The following is a 21,249-nucleotide window of genomic DNA, read 5'->3' on the forward strand; positions in this document are numbered from 1 at the left end:
CACCAGGCTGCCCAGCGTGGGCTTGCATTTACAATCCTCCTTCCTGCCTGCCTCAGCCTTTCAGAGTGCTGGCATTAGAGGTCTGCGCCACCAAGTCCAGCTCTCTTTATCTTTTCCTTTGAGACTAGAGTCTGTTAGATTGCCCAGGTATGACTTGAACTTGTGATCCTCTTGCTTCTTTTGGAATCCTTCCACAAATGTGCCAGGGATTGCACTCCCTACACGTACACACAGATCTTAGCTGAATATAAGGAATGAGACATCGGGGATTTAAATCCCTTTAGAACTTCAGTTCTAATGGATTGCTGAGTCAGCCAGGTCCCCTTTAAATTTTATTTTCTTCCTTTTGTAACTGTTCAGTAAGAAAAACTAGAAGAGGTTCCTGCCCCAGTGAAGCTTACAGACTGGCAGACATACAGACAGAAATAAAAGATGCGTATAAATAAAAGTGAGATGCCGACTTGGAGAGGCCCAGGGAGGGTTTGCTGCGTGTGGTTATGAGGGTGTAGGAAGGGGCTGGGCCTCGAAGAGTAGGAAGCCTCCTGGCCTTCCTGCCTGGCCCTTTGAGCTGAAACAGGCATTTAGCCAATTATATATCTATTCATCTATATGTGTATACATATAAATATTTGCATAAATGAATGGAAACAAGTAAATATGTATCCAGGAAGCAAAGGACACAATGTTTTTAATTATGTACTAGGAATTCAACTTAGGGCCTACACTACATTCACAGCCCACAGCTGGTGGATGAGTGTGTTCGAATTGAGGGGGATTACTTTGAGGGGGGATTCATGGTAATGTGTATCTCACTATAATAAGTATTTAAAATTTTTAAACTCACTGCACCCTTTGGTCACAGCATCTACATGCAAGGAAGCAGGATCCAGTCATGGGGACACAAAAGAGGAGTCTCTGGACATCCCCCTCCCCAGGCACAGGGGCTGGTTCTGAAAGCAGGTAGACAAGGCTGAGCGGGAGGGAGAATCCTCACAATGGAAAAGCAGCCCGTCCACATGAGGGTCTCTGAAGCCCCGGGGCTTTGTCCACACTTGGCAATGACTGGGGAGCTCAGACCACTTCTGTCTTCTCAGCAGTGCCTTCCTTTTCCCATCCACTGGATGTCACATCCTGCTGCTTCCGCATCCTTCTCAGATTCTTCCTGCTTCCTGCCTGCTCACTGAGACCCTCGGATTTCACATGACGCCATAAAGACAGCTCTGTCTCTGAAAAGGGCTGTACTTTTGTATCACTGCAGAATGCAGAGACCTGAAGAGAGAGAGAGAGAGAGAGAGAGAGAGAGAGAGAGAGAGAGAGATGCAGAGTAAATCCTCTATGTAAACACTTCTTACCCCTTCCAGAGCAAAACCTAAACACTAAAATAAATGCGGTGTTTCCAGCCTACTCCAAACAGGCTGGAAACTTTTGGCTTTTTCTCCTACAGCCACTGTCATTTAGAACTCATATTTTTTAAACACCAATTCAGGAAAAGATATGTCTGACTCTGACACCACAGGAAATGTGTTCAAGCCAAAGCATGGGGGAGAAAATACTCTTGTCAGAATATGCTCCCATTGGGACTTAGAAAAAGAGAAGTGTTGTTAGGTCACTTGTCAGTATACTGCTTTGAGACAAATGACTCTAAAATTCTTAAACACTTATTTTACAGTTCCTGTGGGTCAGGGGTTCAGAAAAGCCTTTTCTAGGCGAGTGTCATTCAGGCTTTCTCACGAGGTTGATCAACAAGCTATCCAGGGCTGGGCACAGTGGCGCATGCTCGTAATCCCACCACTTTCGGAGTCTGAAGCAGAGGTAGGGCAAATTTGAGTGCACTTTGGACAACTTAGATGCTTAGCAAAACCCTATCTCAAAATAGAAAATAAAAAAGACCTGCAGATGTAGCTCAGCGTAAAGGTGTCTGTTCAATCTGTGGTTGAACAAAAAAAAAAAAAAAAAAAAAAAAAAAAAAAAAAAAAAAAAAAAAAAAAAAAAAACTGGTCAGGTCCTTGTCTTCTGGAAGCTTGCTGAGCCTCCAAGGTGGTGCCTTGCACACCGAGGAAATTGGTGCTGTCACCAGCAGGCCAGGCCTCCTCTGTGAAGTGGCTTGCACACTCTCACAGCACAGCAGCTGCTTACCCTGCAGGGCAAGGGCTCCATGCCTGCCCAAAGGAATTGCAGCTATGTTTCATCCACAGGTTGGCCTCTATCCTTGTGGGAGAAGGCCACGCAGCACTATGGGCACTAGCAAGGAGGCGGCACAGGGAGCCAGCATGATGGGATAGGGGAGCACATAGGCTTTGGGGGCAGCTGCGCCGCCCCCCCAAGCTTCTCAGCTGGGAATGTTGGGACTGGTTGGGGCTGGAAGTTCACCTTGACCCAGAGGGCCATGTGTCTCCTTGCTGAGCAACAGTGGATGACAATTATAATAGGTTAAGGCTGGTACCCTAATTCTATCAGTGAAGCACAGAGAAGATTAATTGGGCACAACAAATCTCTGGTTAATCAGACTCTGTTTAGTAATTTTTTCCTGACCTTTATTGTGAGAACTGGGAAGGATCCAGGAGGCAAAACCCTGCAAAGTGTGGAGACCTCCAGGACTGGTTCCTGGAACTCAACTCTCAGACAGGTCCACACAGGGCCTCCAGAACTGTCCTTTACCACTTTTGCTTTCCTCTCCTGGGATTTGTTCTTGAGAGTTTCACCATGGGCTTCTGTTTTAGGTACTGTGAATCTTCCCATCCACCTTTCCCGTTTCAGTTTGGGGGCAGAGATTTGTGCGGTGACCTCATACGTCTGAGAAGAGCGATTAATTTTCAGACTGGTCAGCTCTTTTGTTTTCTTGCTGTGTGGATGTGAACCCAGAGTTCTAGACTGCTTCTGCACCAGACTGAGAATGAGAAGTCGCTCACCGTGAGGGACCAGGTATATAGCAGCCCTGTTTCTGCTTCTTTTAGAATGACTTTAAACTCACTGCTCAATTCTCTAGGCTCTCAAAGCAACCTTTTCTAGAGGCACCTTTGGACCTGGCCACCAGGGCCACTCCAGAATTCCTGACCTTATGCAGTCCATGTCATTGTGGCGGAGGAGTCCCTACTGCAGACAGAACGCATCCACACCAGCGGAGCCTCTTTTTTAAAAATTTTTATTTTATTTATTTATTTATTTATTTTACATTTATTTATTGTATGTGTGTGGGTGGCCAGCTCAGCCCATGTGGGGGTGGGGCTGGCTGGCATGTGGTGCTGGGGGATCGAACCGTGGTCTTTGTGCTTTGCCAAGCTTGTTCCAAGTAGGTGCTTTAGGCCACTGAGCCATCTCTCCAGCCCCCAGCGGAGCCTCTTGCAACTGGAACTCTGTGCACTGTTGGACACGTGTGGTGACCAAGCCCAAGCTACAACCCAGGTGGATGCCCGCAGAAATGTGCTGGGGGCACATAATAGGCCTACTTCCACCCTCGTAGCTGCTGGCCACACAGAGCTACTGAGTACTGGATGTAGCTGCTCTATCTGCCTCGAGCTGGAAGTGTCAAATGTGACATGCATTGGATTTCAAAGACTTAGAAAGCAATGCAAAAATCTCACTCATTGTTCTTGTATTGATTATAGTTTGACCTGACATTTTGAGTATATCCAGTGAAATAAAATAAATTATTAGAACAGAACTCATCTGTTTCACTTTACTGTTTAAATGCTGCTACTAGAAAATTTAAAATGACATCTGTGGCTAGTAGTTGTGACTCCGGCAACATTTCTATTGAATAGCATGGATAGCAAAGGGCAATGAAACTTTCTTGTCCTGATAAATGTTTTCATTTCAGGAATGCTTTGGATTAATGCTTTAGCAGGGCTTGTGTTGATTTGGTTGTCTTTGTTGGGTGTGTGTATGTGTGTGCATGCGTGGGTGCGTGCATGCGCATGTGTGTGCGTGTGTGTGTTTATACTGGAGATTGAACCTAGAGTCTTTACATTGAGCTACATCCTGAGCCTCTTGTTACATTTTGAAACAGTGTCTCTCTGGGGCCGGGAAGATGGCTCAGTAGAATAAGCACTTCCCTGGCAAGTACAAAGGCCTAAATTCAATCCCCGGTTCTGCTAAATAAATAAATAAATAAAAGTATCACATAGGTGTTAAAATTTTAAAAAAGAAAAGGAAAGGAAACAGTGTCTCTAAGTTGCACCCTCTGGGCTGGGACCTGCAATCTTCCTGTCTCAGCCTCCCAGAATGCTAGGGTTAGAGCTGAGCAACACCATGCCCAGCTGCTTTCACTTTTGGTGATCAAGAGCTTCTAGGCTCATTTGTGTCTGCACCAGCTGAAGGGAGAGGAAGACATGAGAGGAAAAACAAAACAGTTGATAGCTGTGGGGTGCTTTGGTTTTGAGCCAAGGAAACCAACCCTGGCCAACTTAAACAGAAAGGGAATTTATTGGGCCAATACTGGGCCGTTCATGAACAAAAGAGAATTAAGATCCATGTTCCAAAAAGGGTAGGAGCCAGGGCTGCCATGGGAGTGCAGCAGCAGGATCCCAAGGTGGCTCCCTCAGGATGCCCCTCTGGCACTCATCAGCTTTAAGTTTTCCATTTCTTGCATCAGAGTCCCCAGGGGGAGTGGCTGGTTGGCTCCGTGGAGGCTCTGTGCCCAGGCCTAGGCTAGCGGTGGACCGCACGCAGCGGGCTGGCCAGTCCTCAAAGCGATGTCTGGTTACTGTTAGCTGAGGGGGAGGGAGTGCTGAGCAGGCAAAACAATGGCCCGGCACCGCCTCATTCCAGTCGGATGTAGTCAGAGACCTGGGGAGGGCTCCGGCAACTCATTTATCTTTCTCTTGGCTTTAAGAGTCCCAAGCTCATCTTTTCAAACCTTTAATTGTGGATACACTTTAAACAAACAAAAGAAGGCACATAGTAAAGTAACGCAGCCATCACCCATCTCCCAACCTCCACAATAATAGTCAGTTCATAGTCAAAGCTGTTTTAGTTATAACCTGCCTCAGCCTTCCCATAGGATTTTGAAGTAAATCTCAGGTATTATAGAACTCAGTGTTTATCTTAAAAGAATAATAATTTGTTTTGGAAACATAACCACTATGCTATTTTTACCTCTAAAAGAACCCTAGTAATGCCTTAACATGATCAAATTTCTGGCCTGTGTTTAAGTCCTCATTTTTTTTCTTGGATCAATGTATAATTCACTTAGTATCTTAGTCAGCTTTCCAGAACTGTAATAAAAGATCTGACATAACCAACTTATATAGACAGAAAGTTTATCATGGCTCCTGATTCCAGAGGTTTCAGTCCATGGTCAGTTGGCAGGAATCACACGGCAGGACAAAGCCACCCACCTTAGAGCCAGGAAATGAAAGAAAGAGAAAGAAGAGGGGCTGGGAAACAAGATCTCCCATTTGGTCCCAAGTCTTAATTTCCTGCTACCTTCAATAGCCCCAAATCTTTAAAACATGAGCCTTTGGGGACATCCAAGAGACACACTTGAACGTGTGAAGTTTGTAGCATGCACCACAAACTGCCAGTGTACAGTTTGATGCTGCTAATAGCCCTGATTGCCACCATAATTGAATAGTCAAATATCTCCATAACCCCGGGTTTCCCTCATCCCTTTTGCTGTCAATCCCTGGCTCAGCCTCGGTGACTGTTGATTTGCTTGCTGTGCCCTGGTTTTCCCATTTCTACAAATTTCTCATCCACTGGGCCATACAACCCATGGCCATTGAGCATGGGTGGCTCCTTTCTGTAGGTACAAGGCTTGGGTGTTCCTTTATGTTGTTGTATATATCAGCAATTCATTGGTTTTTATTGCTCATTGCACTTTATTGGGTGAATATACCACAATTTAAGAAATGAACTCACTATGATGGACAGATGGACTGCTTCCAGCTTGGGATTTTATGAGAAATGCTGCTATTGCTGCTGCTGCTGCTGCTGCGGCTGCGGCTGCTGCGAACACTCATGGACTAGTCCCTGACACATGTTTTCATTTCTCTCGAGTAGATGCCTAGGGTTGGATCTGCTGGCTTCCAGCAATTCTACATACTAAGTATATGTTTAACTTTTAGAGAAATTACGAGACTCTTTTCCCAAGTGGTTGCAGATCTGACGTCCCCAAAAGCAAAGAATAAAGGTTCTCTTAATCTCTTTTAGTCTGTTTCTTTTCCATTTCCCTCCCCCATCCCTTTCAATTGATTTAGGAAACTGGGCCATTTGTTCATTAGTGTTTCCCACAGTCTGACTTTAGCTGATTGTATCCAAGTTCATCTGAGCTAAAACAAACAAACAAAAACCCCACAATGGGATATTTCTGATAGCTTATTCAGATATCTATCTACCTATTTATAAAGATACAGCTATCGACATATACCTCTAAATAAACAAAGTAAGAGTAATGAGGAAACTAGAAAATATGTAAATGATGAAAGAAAACAGATTAATCCATGGATACAGTCAGAACCCAGAAACAAACTGCAAAATCTCAGTGGCTGGTAGAGACGGATCCCAGTTACAGTTCTGAGGTTTTCCAACAGCCCAAAGAAAGGAGGGAACTTGGTCCATCACCAGACTTACCAGATCAACCAGGCAGGCTTATCGGTGGAAGCTAACTGTTTCTTCTTGAGACACAACACATTACTGAGCATTATTGCCATCTCTTTAGCATGGACACAGTAAGTGTTTTTGGGACCACAACTCCTGCCGGTGGCTGCACCAGCACGCAGAGAAGCCAAGGGAATTCAGCCATGGAGTGGCAGAAGTTTTCTTGGGATCCGAGGAGCCATAAATCAAACTTCCAGGCTCACTGTAGGGTGCCCTGGCTCTCTTCTGAGTGTGTGCAGCTTTGATTCTGTTTAATAAATCTGTTTAGCTGGGCATGGTGGGCACAGAGCTGCAATCCCAGGACTCTGGGAGGCTGAGGTGGGATGATTGCAACTTTGAGCCCAGTCTGGGTAACCTAGCAATTTAGTGAGTCCCCGTTTGAAAAAAAAAAAAAAAAAAAAAGGACCGGCCAAATAGCTCAGCAGATTAAAGCACCTGCAAACAGGCTCAGGAGCTGGGAGTTTAATCCCCCAGCCTGCTGTGCCGGACCTACCCCCCGGAGCAGAGTGCACTGAGACTGCAGTTGAGACTGGGCATGGTGGCGTGTGCCTGTAATCCCATCTCTTGGGAGGCTGTTAACAGGCAGATCACTATGAATCTGATCTAATAGTGAGGCCCTGAAAACCCTGTAGACCCTTCCCTAAAATACAATAAATAAATAAATAAAAATTAAAAAAAAAATAAAAAAGGGCTGGGTTGTGACTGAGTGCAAAGGCCCTGGGTCCAATTGTAGTACTGTAATCAATAAATCGATTGATCAGATAAAAAATTCAAAAATTTTAATTCCAAGTCAAAGAAGGCAACTTTTCATGGCAACATTACAGGGTTCTTACATGACTAGCCACCACCCAGCCCCTGGCTTGTGCAGCTGTGAAGGGAAAAAAATGTTGCTATAAATACTATTAACGAAGCACATATAACACTACCAGCCAAGCCTCTTCAGAAACAGAAAAACAAAGAAAAAATTCTTAGTTCATTCATTTCATTCTGGGAAGTAGCATACATTATCCTTCTTGGGTAAATAACTACTCACGAGAAGTAAGAAACAAGTCATGCAAAAGTCTGTCCATGGAGCTGGGGAGATAGCTCAGTATAAAAAACGCTTGCCTGGCAAGTGCAAGGGCCTGAGATCAATCCCCGGTTCCGCCAAAAAAAAAAAAAGTCTGTCCACGAATGTTCACAGTGGCCTCTTCATAGCTAAAAAGTAAAAATGAGCCAGATGCGAGGAAGTACATCTACTATCCCATCTACTTGGGAGGCTGAGGCAGGAGCTCGGCATGCTCGAGGCTGGCTTGGCCAACTTAGTGAGACCCTGACTTAGCTTAAAAAACAAAAATCAGGACTGGTGGTGTAGCTTGGTAGGAGAGCACTCATCCAGCATGTGTAAGGCCCTGGGTCCCATCCCAGCACTGGAGAAAAGAAAGAGACAACCCAAACACCCACCAGTGGATGACTAGATAACCAAAGTCAGAGGAATATTATTTGGCAATAAGTAGAAAGGAGGTGCAAAGGAGGTGCAGACACACACACTGCAACGTGGTTACACCTGGAAAATATGCTTCATGAAAGAAGCTACGAACTGTGGGATTCCTTTGATGGGAATAGGCAAAGCCGGAAGGATGGAAAGCGGACTGAGTGTGAGAAGGTTCGGGAGGGGGGATGACAAAGGAGCGGGGGTTTCTTTCTCAATGTAATGCAAATGAACTATAGAGGTGATTGCACACTTGTATGAATATACTAAAATCCACTAGGTTGCATCATCGAAGTGGGTGAGGCATATGGTACAAGTATTACATCTTTAGACCTTTAAAACATCAGCTGAGATTTTGTACAAGCTCAAATCAGTTGAGTGTGAGTTAAACCAACTTATTTTAATCATACTTCTAGGCATAGTCTTGAGTTATATCTTTCTTATGAAAAAAAAAATACAGGGCCAGGGATATAGCTCAGTAGAATAAGTGCTTGCCTGGTAAGCACAGGGGTCTGAGTTCAATCCCTGGTTCTGAAAAAAAAAATTTTTTTTTTCATAGTCTTCAAACATTTTGGTTCCTTTTTCAGTTGGCTTCATTGTAAAGGGTCTTTTAATTTAGATCCAGAGTACTCCTTGTATGTAACATCCTCTTAATCCTGAATGACACGCAGCCAAGTGTTTGAAAAATGACAGAACAGTGGCCAGTGCTGGGGTGTAGTTCAGTGATTCTTGCCTGGTGTGCAAGGTCTTGCAATCCATCTCCAGGACCAGAAAAGAAAGGAAGAAATAAAGCATGTGGAGGGGAAGAAGGGAGGGAGGAGAAGGGAAGGGAAGGAAGAGAGGGGAAAGGAATGGAAGGAAGGAAGGAAGAGAGAGAAAGAGAGGGAGGGAGGGAGAGAGAGGAAGGGAGGGTAGAAGGAGAAGGGAAGGGAAGGAAGAGAAGGGAAGGGAGTGGAAGGAAGAGAGAAAGAAAGAGAGGGACGGAGGGAGAGAGGGAAAGGGGGAGGGAGGGAGGGAGGGAGGGAGGGAGAGAGAGAGAGAGAGATGGCCAAGAGTAAGTTATCACTTGAGACCAGAGACTGACTGCCACATATCCTAATGAGGGAACAGTGACCAGCTTCCCACACTATGCAACTGCCCGTGTCCCAGAACTCCACATTCAGCCAGCTCATCCTATGAAAAGGGTCCTCCCAATAAAAAACATATTTGACTCTTACCTTGCATATTGCAAACCTGACTCAGATAAAAATTCATATTCTTCAAACCAAGCATTTATTCCAAGAGTTATTTCTGCCCTGGGTGCTGCATTTTGGCTTCCTATTTTATCGTACCCATCTCGCTGTCAAGACCCCTTCACTGAGGAAGGGCCCTGGGCCAGTGCAGGCTTTTGTCCCATCAGAGCTTAACAGGGCGTTCCCTTCTTACTTGAAGCCATATTCTTTATTCAAAGTCCAGACTTCTCTGCTAGAGCTAAATGATTCCAATGTTCTCTGGTTTCTATAATAATTTGCAAAAGTAAAAAGTGCAAAGAATTCATTAGAGTAGGTACTCTGTTTTGTTTGTTGTTTGTTCTCCCCTGAGCACCTGGAACAGAGCTAAGCTCACAGCAGGGGCTCAGAAATGACCTGTTTAGCGGACGCAGGACCATAAGTTTATAGCAGTTATATGAAATGTAGGACATCTGGTATTATTTCTTTCAAAAATCATTCTTTGCATGCAGAAGTAGTGTAGAATTTGGGTTTGGGTGTTAGCGGCTTTCCTCTCTCTCTTCCAGCACTGCGCTGTGGTATCTCACTCTGTGGAATGTGCTGGAGGAGGCAGAAGCCCTTAGCCCACATTGTCCTTTGCTGATATGTCCCTTCTTGCAGGCCAAAGGCTTCCTGAGGTTGGGCTTCAGCTTCATGGCCCAGCTCAGGGGCAGGAATATTTGGCAAGGCTGGGAAGGCCAGTTCCTGAGGCCCAACCACTGGGACTGCGCCTTCCTTGAGGTTCCTCAGGAAAGCAAGACATAGGACTGGGGTGGTGTCACAACCCCGTAAACTTAGTACTCTGGGAGGCTGAAGCAGGAGGATCACAAGTCCAAACTCAGCCAGCAATTCTGCAACTTAATGAGGCCCTGTCTAAAAATAAAAAAGAAAATTTAAAAAAAGGCTGGGAAGGGCCTGCCAAATAGCTCAGTGGATTAAAGAGCCTGCAAGCAGGCACGGGGGCCAGGGTTTCAATCCCTGGGCTTGCCGTGCAGGCCTGGGCTTGCAGTGCCTGGAAGATAAGCGAACACAAAGGCTTACTTAGCTACTTTCAGAAACAGAAATGGCGTAAGAAAATACAAATTGATATATTGGGAAATATCCTGCAGCAGCTATATTAAGGAGCCCATCTGTATGCTTTTTAGTAACAATAGTTTGCCTTTATCATTTTCAGCTTTGTTTTATTTTCAGAATCTGCTCCTCCAGGTGTGGCGATTGCAAGGTTGTAATCTCAGACCTCAGAAGGCTGAGGCAGGAGGGTTGCTTCGAGTTTGAGCCCAGCCTGAAAGACAAAACAAAATCTGCTTTGCTTGGAGAGCAGCAGTCAAGCTGAGAGAAAGCCTATCACTGGTTTGTAGCCTTGAGGCTAGGCTTGGGTGGGACAGGGGACAGCCCCACATCTCACGGCCCTCAGGCTGTGGGCAGGTGGGGGTGGGGTGTGATTCCTACTCCCAGTCCTTCATCTTTTCCATGGCTCCTGCTGGCTTTTCCTCCTCGCCCATCCTGTGGGTGCTCCAAGAGTCCCCTGCTCTCCTGGTTCTGCACCCAAGGAAGTGAACACTTAGACTTGGAGGAACTCGGCGAGGCTCATAGAAAGTTGATAGTAAAAAAATAACCAGATTGCCACAGAGGCAGCCTGCATTCTAATTGCCAGCTCTTTTGCAGTTTGCTGTGTCGTAGTTTGAGTTCACGTGTATCGAGCGCTTCCTGTGTGTGCCAGGCGCCTCACAAGTGTGCGATATTTAATTCTCCAGGCAGCTCGGTAGAGGCCCGATTTCACAGGCGGCTGAACTGAGCTCTTGAGGGGCAGTGTTACCTGCTTGTGGGCTCACTGTGCTCCTGGTGAAAAAGGGAGCTGAGGTCCAGCACTTGGGCTAGTCTGATGCCAAAACCCTCTTCAGCACCTTGTACCCTTTGCTCTTTGTTAATTGATGTAAATTCATAACAGAAGGGGCAGGCACTAAAATATATAAGCAAAAAGCTTTTGCACAGGGCTTTCCCACAAAAGGCTTTGTAGCCTGCATGGAGGACGATCTGGCTCTGCCCTTGACTTAGGGAAGCTGATACACATGGAATAAAGGGCACAGGAACAGGCTCTATGGCCACTCCCTCGGGTTCTTATTAATCATACGACCCTGGGAAAGTAGCTTCAATCTCTGTATGCCTCAGTTTCCCCAAAACCCAAGCTGAAATGAGGTTCCTGTGTGAAGAGTTTTGGTGAAGCACCCAGTTGTATTAGCAGGACGACATACACACTGCTTGCTATGGGACTGAATCAGATGCACTGGGTGTTAGGTGGGGTTAACTGGTGTTCATTTCATAGGGTCTTACCTAAAATTATAGCCAAAGCTTAAACTAAATAAAAAGATACGGATCCAAGGGGAGGACTCCAAGTTGAACCCTTCATGGGAGAAATGAAGAAATTAAACGGAGGCAATGAGAGAAAATGTAAGCAGACGTTAGCGAATTGTTCTATATGGGCCCGCGTTCCATTTCGAAAGGCAAACGCAGCTTCCCACATCTATGAAGAAACCTGTGTCTTAGAGAAGGAAATGCAATCTGAGAAGGCTTGGCCTCCAGCCGACGCTCAGCCATTTATAACGAGCGTGGGCGTACTAAACACACACAGCGCCCGGGTAATTGAAAACAGATGAGCTGCAGCCTTCTGCGTCCTCGCTGGTACCTTGCAAGTATGCTGCCCCTTGAATGGCTGGGTGTGGGGCAGCTATCCAGCATGTGTGAAAGTGCAGGCCTGTTTAATATCCTCGGATCATAGTTTTTCTCTTTGGTTTAGCTTGTTAATGCTTCAAAGGGGAAAATACACACGCTGGCTGAGAGTCTTATAAAGTCTAACTTAGCAAAAAAAAAAAAATTAAATTAAATCTATACAACATCTTTTCCCTCTCTCTTATATGTTTTAATGCCATAAAGCTAAGGCAGCCTGTTGTAGAAATGAAAGTGAAAACCGAAAGTATAGATTTACTGGATTTGAATCTCTCTCCAGCAAAGAATTTTCCTGCTAAGTCAATAACAGGAAATTCAGGTACCGAAGGATTTCAAGAATAAAGACACCCAGGATAAAAGGATAATAACTGTCCGAGAAAAGCAACAAGTACTTACATAATAAAATGCTAGTACAGGGGCTGGTGAGATGGCTCAGTGGTCTAAAGCACCTACTTGGAACAAGCTTGGCAAAGCACCGGGATCAAGGTTCGATCCCCCAGCACCACATGCCAGCCAGCCCCACCCCTGGTGGGTTGAGCTGGCCACACACACACACACACAAAATAAATAAATAAATGTTTAAAAAAAATAAAATGCTAGTACAGCTTAGTGGATTGTGAACCCCTTTCAAAACGAACAGTTTAAAATCCATATGCCAAGCTTAACAATAAACATGGAAAGAAAACGGTGCTTATGTAAAATAGCTGCAATTCCACTTGCTGGCCACTTTCCCTGGCAAACTTTGATTGGTCATTGATGACTTAAATTGCTCGAATAGCTGGTTGTGGTGGCACCCACCTGTAATCCCAGCACTGAGAGCCTGAGGCAGAAGCACAAATCAAGCTCACACTGGACAACTTGGTGACTTATCCAGAGCCTGTCACAAAGTAAAATGTAGAAAAAGGACTGAGGACATAACACAGTGCAAAGGCCCCGAGTCCAGTTCTCAGTACTAGGTTGGAGGGGTGGGGAGAGCTACATGATGGGAATGATTCTCCTTCTAAGGCTGCTTGAAATAAATCACTGTGAGGAAAACAGGAAGTGTGTCTTAAGGGAGGCCAGCAGCAGTAGACCTGGCTTCTGGTTACAACTCTGATGACAGTTGTGTGATCTCAAGCAGTGTTGTGAAGTGGTTCATGGTTATAGTCTGGGGTTAAAAGGGCAGAACCGCTAGGTGCTTCCCCAGTACTGCTCTGACCTTTCTCCTAATGAGCAGAACGCAGATTTGCCTGGAGTTGTAATGAGCTCAGCTACAGATCTGTATCTCCCAGCCTTCCTTGAAACCCAGCATGACCACAGACTAAGATTAAGTATGTTGAAGCAGAAGTCACAGAGCTCAGGATGGCCAACGCACCCCAGGTTTCTCAGTCTTTCTTTGTCTTAGCAATGAAAAGCCGTGCATCCCGGGAATTACTCAAGATGGATATGGGACCAAAGGGATCACTGGTCAATCCGGTGGCAGGCTCTTTAACAGGGTAATGCAGTTAATCAGTGTCATGGCCCTCTTGCCTGTCCCTCTCTTGCTGCAGGGAGGTGACTATGAAGTACCAAGTGTGAGAAAGAAAGCCTCTGAGCTGGTGGAAAGAACTTGACATAAGAACTCTTAACTAGGTCTAGAACTGTGGACCCTGTAAGTGAAAGAGCCACGGGTCTTGGAGGCAGCAACTGGATAAAGGAGATACTTTGCCTAGGGATGGGTGGGTGGAGAGGGGAAAGTGAAGTGGTCGGAATGTTCAAAATTTAGAAAGTCAGAGGAACTGAAATTCTAGCTGGGGGGTAGCCAGCGATGGTGACTTTGAGGAGTCAAAATGAAGCTGTTTCTGAAAGTGTTAGAAAAATGGTAGACAAAATTTAATTACTATGCAGGAAGTAACTGATGGTGCAAAGTAAAGAAGGTTTGCTAGGATGAAACTTAGAGGGACAGAAAACAGAGAGACACCCAGAGGGCAGAAGAGATGAGAAAGTCCTTCCTTCCTCCTCAGCTTGGCAATCTTTCTCTAGCGCCACCTGTTGGAAAAGCCCAAGACGTTGTCTCCATAGACAGGTGAGGTGCAGGCACAGCGTCCAGACTAGAAAGATGGGCTTGGAACTAGAAAACCATAACTTAATAAGTAGTATAATCTTATCCTTTTCTCCAGAAAACCATCATACTACCGCTGGTGATATTTCCTTGATTTTCCTTAGAGTTGTTATCACATATTTGTACATTACAGAGTTTGACTTTACTTCTTTTAGACTGTTTTTCAGTGCTAGAGTTCAAATCCAGAGATTCAGTATGGTAGACAAACATTGAAAAAAAAATTAAAAGAGGTAAAGTCTTTTTAAATTTAAACTTTTAAATTTATTTTTTTAACTCAGCTATATCCCCAAACATTTAAATAGCTTTTGTGATTTTTTTTTTTTTTTAAAAATACTGCACATAGTCTTTCATGTCTGGCTTTAGGAACTGTTTGGAATTGCACCTGTGTTTTGCATGTGGCTGTAGTTAATTCATTTCCGATGTTCCCTTGGATTCCATGGTGTACATGTACTGCATTTACTCATTCAACTGTTAATGGATCTCTTATGCCACCACTCTATGGCCAGTTCATGTGCAAGGGATGATTGATGAATATTTAAATTAAGAAACATTTTGTTACAGTGAAAGATACATTGCCATAAATCTCCCTCAAAACGCTCCTCATTGCTTTGAACACACTTATCCCATTGCTCTGGTCACTTTCTGGAGCAGTTCTGGAAGCCCTTTTTCCTGAGTGTCCTTCTGAGGTATGACCACAGGTCCAGTCAATGGCAGCAAGATGAAGGGTGTCAAGAATGAGTTGTAGGATACAGAGGGGTTTTGTGTATTTGTTTTTTGCGGTACTGGGGATTGAACTCAGGACCTTGCGCTTGCCAGGCAAGTGCTTATTCTACTGAGCTATCTACCCAGCCCCATACAGAGTGTTTTTGTTGGGGTTTCCCCCTTGATTCTTGTCATTTCCAGAAAGCCTAACTTACTCATTTGTGAACTGGGAAGTGGAAGCCAGCTAGTGTGGCCAGGACTTGCTCCCTTGGGACCACAAGAGCCAGGAAGGGATCAAAGCCTGGGTGCTGCACCTCACACTGTGTCTTAGTGAGTGGCTGCTGCAGAGCCAGTAACTCTGTCATGAGTGTGCCTCCGGCTTTCTCATGCTGGACGTAATTGCTGCTCAAGAACACAATGAAAAGGGGCTGGTGAGATGGCTCAGTGGTCTAAAGCACCTACTTAGAACAAGCTTAGCAAAGCACAGGGACCGCGGTTCAATCCCCCAGCACCACATGCCAGTCAGCCCCGCCCCCTGGTGGGCTGAGCTGGCCACATACACACACACACACACACACACACACACACACAAATAAATAAATAAAATTTAAAAAAAAAAAAGAACACAATGAAAAGATGATTGTTTGTCAATGCCACTCCAGGACCTTGCATGTGTGGTTGTGTTTGCAAAATGCTATGATGCTCATGTAATCCTTCAACATAGTATTAGTTTTATTTTATTTTATTTTTTGGTGGAATCAGGGATGGAACTCAGGCCCTTGCGCTTGCCTGGGAAACGTTTATTTCACTGAGCCATCTCCCCGGCCCCCATAGTATTAGTTTTAAAAAGAGAACCCTATAGGGAAGATTTTTTTTGTTCCTTGGTGGCTCTTTTCCTCTGCATTCTTAGTTTATTAAATTTGCTGTGCAAACACTCTAGTCCTCTGGAAGAAAACCCGCCTCCTTCTGCTTGGGGATGAAGCCACAATACAGATGACAGGAAGTCAGAGATTCCTTCCCAGCGCTCGCTCGTGGTGTGACTGCTGACCTGCCCAGGAACTAGAGGCCCTCAGGTGCTTAGGCGCTGATGACACTTCGCACCCGCTCTTGAAAGTTGCAGGACTGAATGACTTGGACTCAGTTATGACCACGTCACTGCATTCATTGTGTGTATGAACAAAGAATAGTGACTGCCTCACAACTGTTTTAATCCTGAGAGGAGACTGGGCTTCCAGCTGTTGGACTGCTTTATGGAAGCAAGTCTTCCTCATGGAGAGGAATTTAAGTAGGATTTTGTTACCTGCTGGAAGATTTTTTGTCTTGAATTTGTTTCTTTAGAAGAAGTTCTACACAGAATGGTTTAAAGTGTTCATAAATGTCTGCTTAGAAAAGAAAAAAACAACTATGGTGAGTGCTGCTGCTTAGCGCCATCCAACAAAAAGGCAGCTCAGAAAAATCTGATGGTGCGTCCGCAGGCACCTTATTTGCTGAGTCTGGCGCTGTGTGACTTCTGGCTCTTCTTCAAGGTCAAAATAACCATGGAAGGGAAACATTTTGAGTTGATTCAGGGTATGAAAGCAGCCATGACAGCATGACTAGACAGTCATGAGAAAGGCCTTCTAGAAGTGCTCAGAAAATGGAAAACTGATGAAACAAGTGTGTTCAAATACAGAGACTCTTTTGAGGAGGCCTTTTATTGTCATAACTTTTAAAACTGAAGCACATGCCATATTTCTGATCACCTGTTGTGCCTGCACCCTTCTACGCATGCGCACATTTCCCCCCAGGGTGGAGGCCCACAAATTGTGGCCCACAGGCGAGCACCAGGCGTAGGGACTTGCTAGAAATGCACATGCAGGCCCTGCCACAGACCGCCTGCCTTAGAAGCTGCGATTAGGGCCCGAGCCCTCCAGGAGATTCAGCCACATGCTGAAGTTTAGAAATAATGTTCTAAATGATGTAGCTAGAAGTGGATGTGCTGTCATATAACACACTGAGGTTCAAATTTCCAAAATAATGTTGAACAATTTCTCAAAGTCAATGTGCCAATCTACATTCCTATCTGTAGTAAGAGTTTCCATTGTTCAGTCAAGCACGGTGGTGTAAGCCTGTAATTCCAGCACTCAGGAAGCTGAGGCAGGAGGATTGTTTTGAATTCGAGGCCAGCCCGGTTTCAAAGTGAGTTCAAGGCCAAGCTAAGCTACATAGCAAGACCCTGTCTCAAAATAAATAAATAAATAAATAAATAAATAAATAAATAAAAATATAAAGAAAAGACATTCCCATTGCTCTACATATTTTTCAACCTCACTGTGATCTGAACCAGTCTAGAGGCTATATAACTCCATCTTGGTGCATTTGTAGTAGGACTTTGAAGAAGTCTAAGGGGTTCAAACAGCTCTTTGGCTGTCTGGATCTGGCTGTTCTGTAACGTGCTGGTTCTGGTCTCTGCCCACTTCCCCACTGGATCATCTGTTTTCTTCTTATGTGTTTGAAGTCCATAGAAGACTTGGACAGGCAGTCTTTGATGATAGATAGTTCTTGCTGATAACACATGTTGGTGAAATTGCCCACCACTCTATGATTTTCACTTTCTTTTGTTTAGATTTATTTAGTACAGGGTCTCCCTGTACAGCTTGGACTCGTAGTGCTCCTCCTGTCTCAGCCTTCCCAGTACTGGAACTATAGGCATGTGCCACCATGTCCAGTCTCAGTGGCAAGCATGGCATGGGCCAGCATGGATTGTGGTACCCGGGACTGAACCCAGGTCCTTGCACTTGCCAGGAAGGCACTTAGACCACAGAGCTATCTTCTCAGCCCTAATTTTCACTTTTACTTTCTTTTTCTTGCTATACTTTGATGGACAAACTTAACTTTAGTTCAGTCAATGTGACCACTGTTTTCCTTTATGATTATTGCTTTTTAGGACTTCTTTAGGGAACTAGTCTCTATGCAACCTTGTGAGATATTTTTACAATGGCCGTTTAAAACTTTATAGCTTTGCTTTTGCCATTTAATTTTCTCCCATTTAATTTTTTAATATACCTAGAATTGATTTTTTATTTATGTTGTGAGACACAGGTTCAATTTCTCTAAGCTATATTCCTCAACCTTTTTGTTTTCCATTTTGAGGCAGTACCTTGCTAAGTTCCCTAGGCTGGCTTTGAAATTGCAGTCCTGCCTCAGTCTCCTAAGTAGCTGGGATGCTTTCCTCTTTATATAAGAATACTGGTCATATTGCTCATTGGAGCTCGCCCTGCTCCAATACGACCTTAACCTGACTAATTACACAAGAATAGGAACGAATCTATTCCCAAATAACACCATATTTTGAGATATTGTAGAATCTGGCATTTAGAATTTCAATACATGAATTCGGGGGACATAATTCAGTCTACATAATGACCATCTTACAAATCATCTGAAGCAGGGACGCTTCTGAATGTAAACTGGGGCATTGCTCTAATCCCACCAGGATTGCAAGTATAAACCAAGATTGAGGGAGATGATGCGGGATGGGTCACTGAACTATGCTGTGGTGATGAGGGGATTCATGGCACACATACACTTAAGCCCTGGCTTGGATCTAGGCTGCTGGTACCAGAAAACCAAGCCAATGTAGAGATTCAGGATTGTACATAATGAACACTCGGGAGATGGGTCAGTTTAGGGCTGAGCAGGTTCAGCCCCTCAGAAGAGTCATCAGGCCTCATGTTGTGCTCACCTCACGGCTCACGTCCTCAGTGAGTTGGCCCCAGTCACTCCAAGGTGCATCCTGGGAACTCAGGGCTCTCATTTTCACAAACCAGAAGCTGGAGATAGTTTTTATTTCCTGGGTCTCTTTTTCAGAACACTGATGCTGTTCTCAGTTGCTTCCCAAGCCCAACACTCATCCTGGTGGCCCAAATGATCTCATGTGTCCATGCCCAAACCAGTTCCTGCAGGCCATTTGAGGCCACCCCATGTAACTTCATTTTGATTTTTTTCTTAGGAGCCCCCAGCTGTTGAAGCTGGTAAAAAGTGGATGTTTAGATAAAATTTGGGCTTTCCCAGCAAGACGAGGACAGGGCGAGGAGGGGGCTGTTGGTAGCCATCCGGGACTCATCTGCTGCATCAGGGAAACAGACAGAACCATAGGACAGCAGCGACTGAGGGAGAAGTGGAGGGGGAGATTTGCATAGCTGGGAGTTAGGGGAAAAGCAAGGAAGCATGAATCTGTAAGCTGTTATTCTTTCTAGTACATTTATTAAATGCAATGCTTTGGGAAGTTGGAAGTAATACCTTCTCTCATTCAGAGTTTTGTCGTTCTGGTGTGGAGTTGTCTCTGTCAGATTTCTGTGAGGCAGCGTCACTGAAGGGCAGAGAGAGATAAAGGCCTCATTAAAGATGAGTGTTACCAGGCAACAGCCAGCAAATTGACAATTGAATAAAGGGAACTGAAATGGACCATGGAAGTCAATCATAAAAAAAAAAGAAGAAAAGCTAGCATATGGGAGGAAAAGAATATTAGAGGGCTGTTTCAGTTCCTGTTAAATTTCATTTTGAAAACATTTCTCCCCATCAGATCTGCAATGTATGTTATTTGAAGAAAATAAGGAAAATAGATTTAAAAGAGAAATTAATTTCATGCATCTTGTGCAAGTCTTTTCTTTCCTTTTTTGAGATGGGGTCACTGAAGCTGGCCTTGAACGATCGCTTTATGAGATCCTTCTTTAGTCTCCGTGGTAGCAGGGACTATAGGTTTGTGCCACCATGCCTGGTTTAGGGATATTTTTAATGGGCATGGGAAGACACTCCTGTCCCGTTTGATCGTGGTACATGCAAGGCTATGCTACCCGTGCACCCAGAATAGTTAATTTTATGTTGTAACTTTCATAGGTTACAGAGGTACCCAGATAATTGGTTTCATGAAGTATGATTAAAAAAATACGGTAACTGTGTAAATGAGAATATTGTTGTAGTAATAAGCACATTGCCATCAATCTCCCTCAGGAACACCCCCACACACTTCAAGCATGCTTATCCCATTATTCTTGCCACTTGATGAAACAGTTCTTGAAGTCTTCTTTTGTATCTTTGATTGTGTGTTGTGACTGCTTCGAGGTCCTGAATTGATTCAAAATGTTTCCCCAAAGTTTTGTAAATGGGGAGGGAAAGTGGGGTTGAAGGGAGGGTAGGGTGATGGGGAAAAAAACAGGATATAGGACTGGGGAGATAGCTCCATGGTCTAAGCGCCTGCATAGCAAGTGCTAGGACCCGGGTTTGATCCCCAGTACCACATGTCGTGTGGGCCCCGGAAATGATTCCAGGCACCCCGGGATGGCCAAAAAACTGAGCATGGAGGCATACACCTGTAATCCCAGTGCTGAGAAGGCTGAGACAGGAGGATCACTACGAGTCCAAGCTGCGTAGTGAGACTCTGAACTAACTAAAGAGATTAAGAAAACAATGTTATATCATGTATAGGTATAAATTCAGCTTGATGAATGTGATCTATCTATCTATCTATCTATCTATCTATCTATCTACATATCTATTTATTTATTTATTTATTTATTTTTGCGGAACCGGGGATTGAACTCAGGTCCTTGTGCTTGCCAGGGAAGCACTTATTCCACTGAGCCATCTCCCCAGCCCTGATCATTATGTATATCTAAAATGCACCAATAAAATCAAATTGAAAAAGATGTTTGCCTTTTGGCTTTGGAGCAGAGCTAGGACTCACATGATGCTAGATCTGATGAAAAAGGTGGATGAGGATGCACTGTCATGTTTTTACGAATCTGCCTTTCCATTGAATGGCACTGGACGGCAGCATTCATCGTAGCTTTGATTACACCTTGTAAAGACACTCATGAAAGAAGACTTCCAGAGCTGCTTCAGAGGTGGCCAGAATGAAGGGATAAGTGTGTTTGAAGCAAGGAGAGTTTTTGTTTTGTTTTGTTTTTGTTTTTGGAGTGTGTGTGTGTGTGTGTGTGTGTGTGTGTGTGTCTTTTTGAGACAGGCTCTTGCCATGCAGTTCAGGGTGGTCTTGAAATCACTTTGTAGCCCAGGCTGGTCTTGAATTTGCAGCGATCCTCCTGCCTCAGCCTCCCAACTGCTGGCATTGCAGGTGTGTGCCACCAGGCCCAGCTGTCAATGGGGAGTATTTTGAAGAAGATTCACAACAATGTGTCTTTTGCTGTAATGGACTTTAAAAATTTAAAAACAACAACAACAACAAAAAAAAAACCTTCTCCATATGTTTTGATCACACTTCATATTCTTAGGAACCTGTCTCTGGCAGAGACTGGCACTTGACTTGCTAGACTGAGTAGAGATGGCACGGCCTTCTGGTGTGGATGGGCACCCCCCACCCACGGAGGGTCCTGACTGCTGAGGGATGCAGAGGTGGTGCATGGCGCCCTCTGCTTGAGCAGATCCTCTGT

The sequence above is a fragment of the Octodon degus genome, unplaced genomic scaffold (assembly GCF_000260255.1).
Source record: "Octodon degus isolate 3935 unplaced genomic scaffold, OctDeg1.0 scaffold00031, whole genome shotgun sequence".
Classification (NCBI taxonomy): Eukaryota; Metazoa; Chordata; class Mammalia; order Rodentia; family Octodontidae; genus Octodon; species Octodon degus.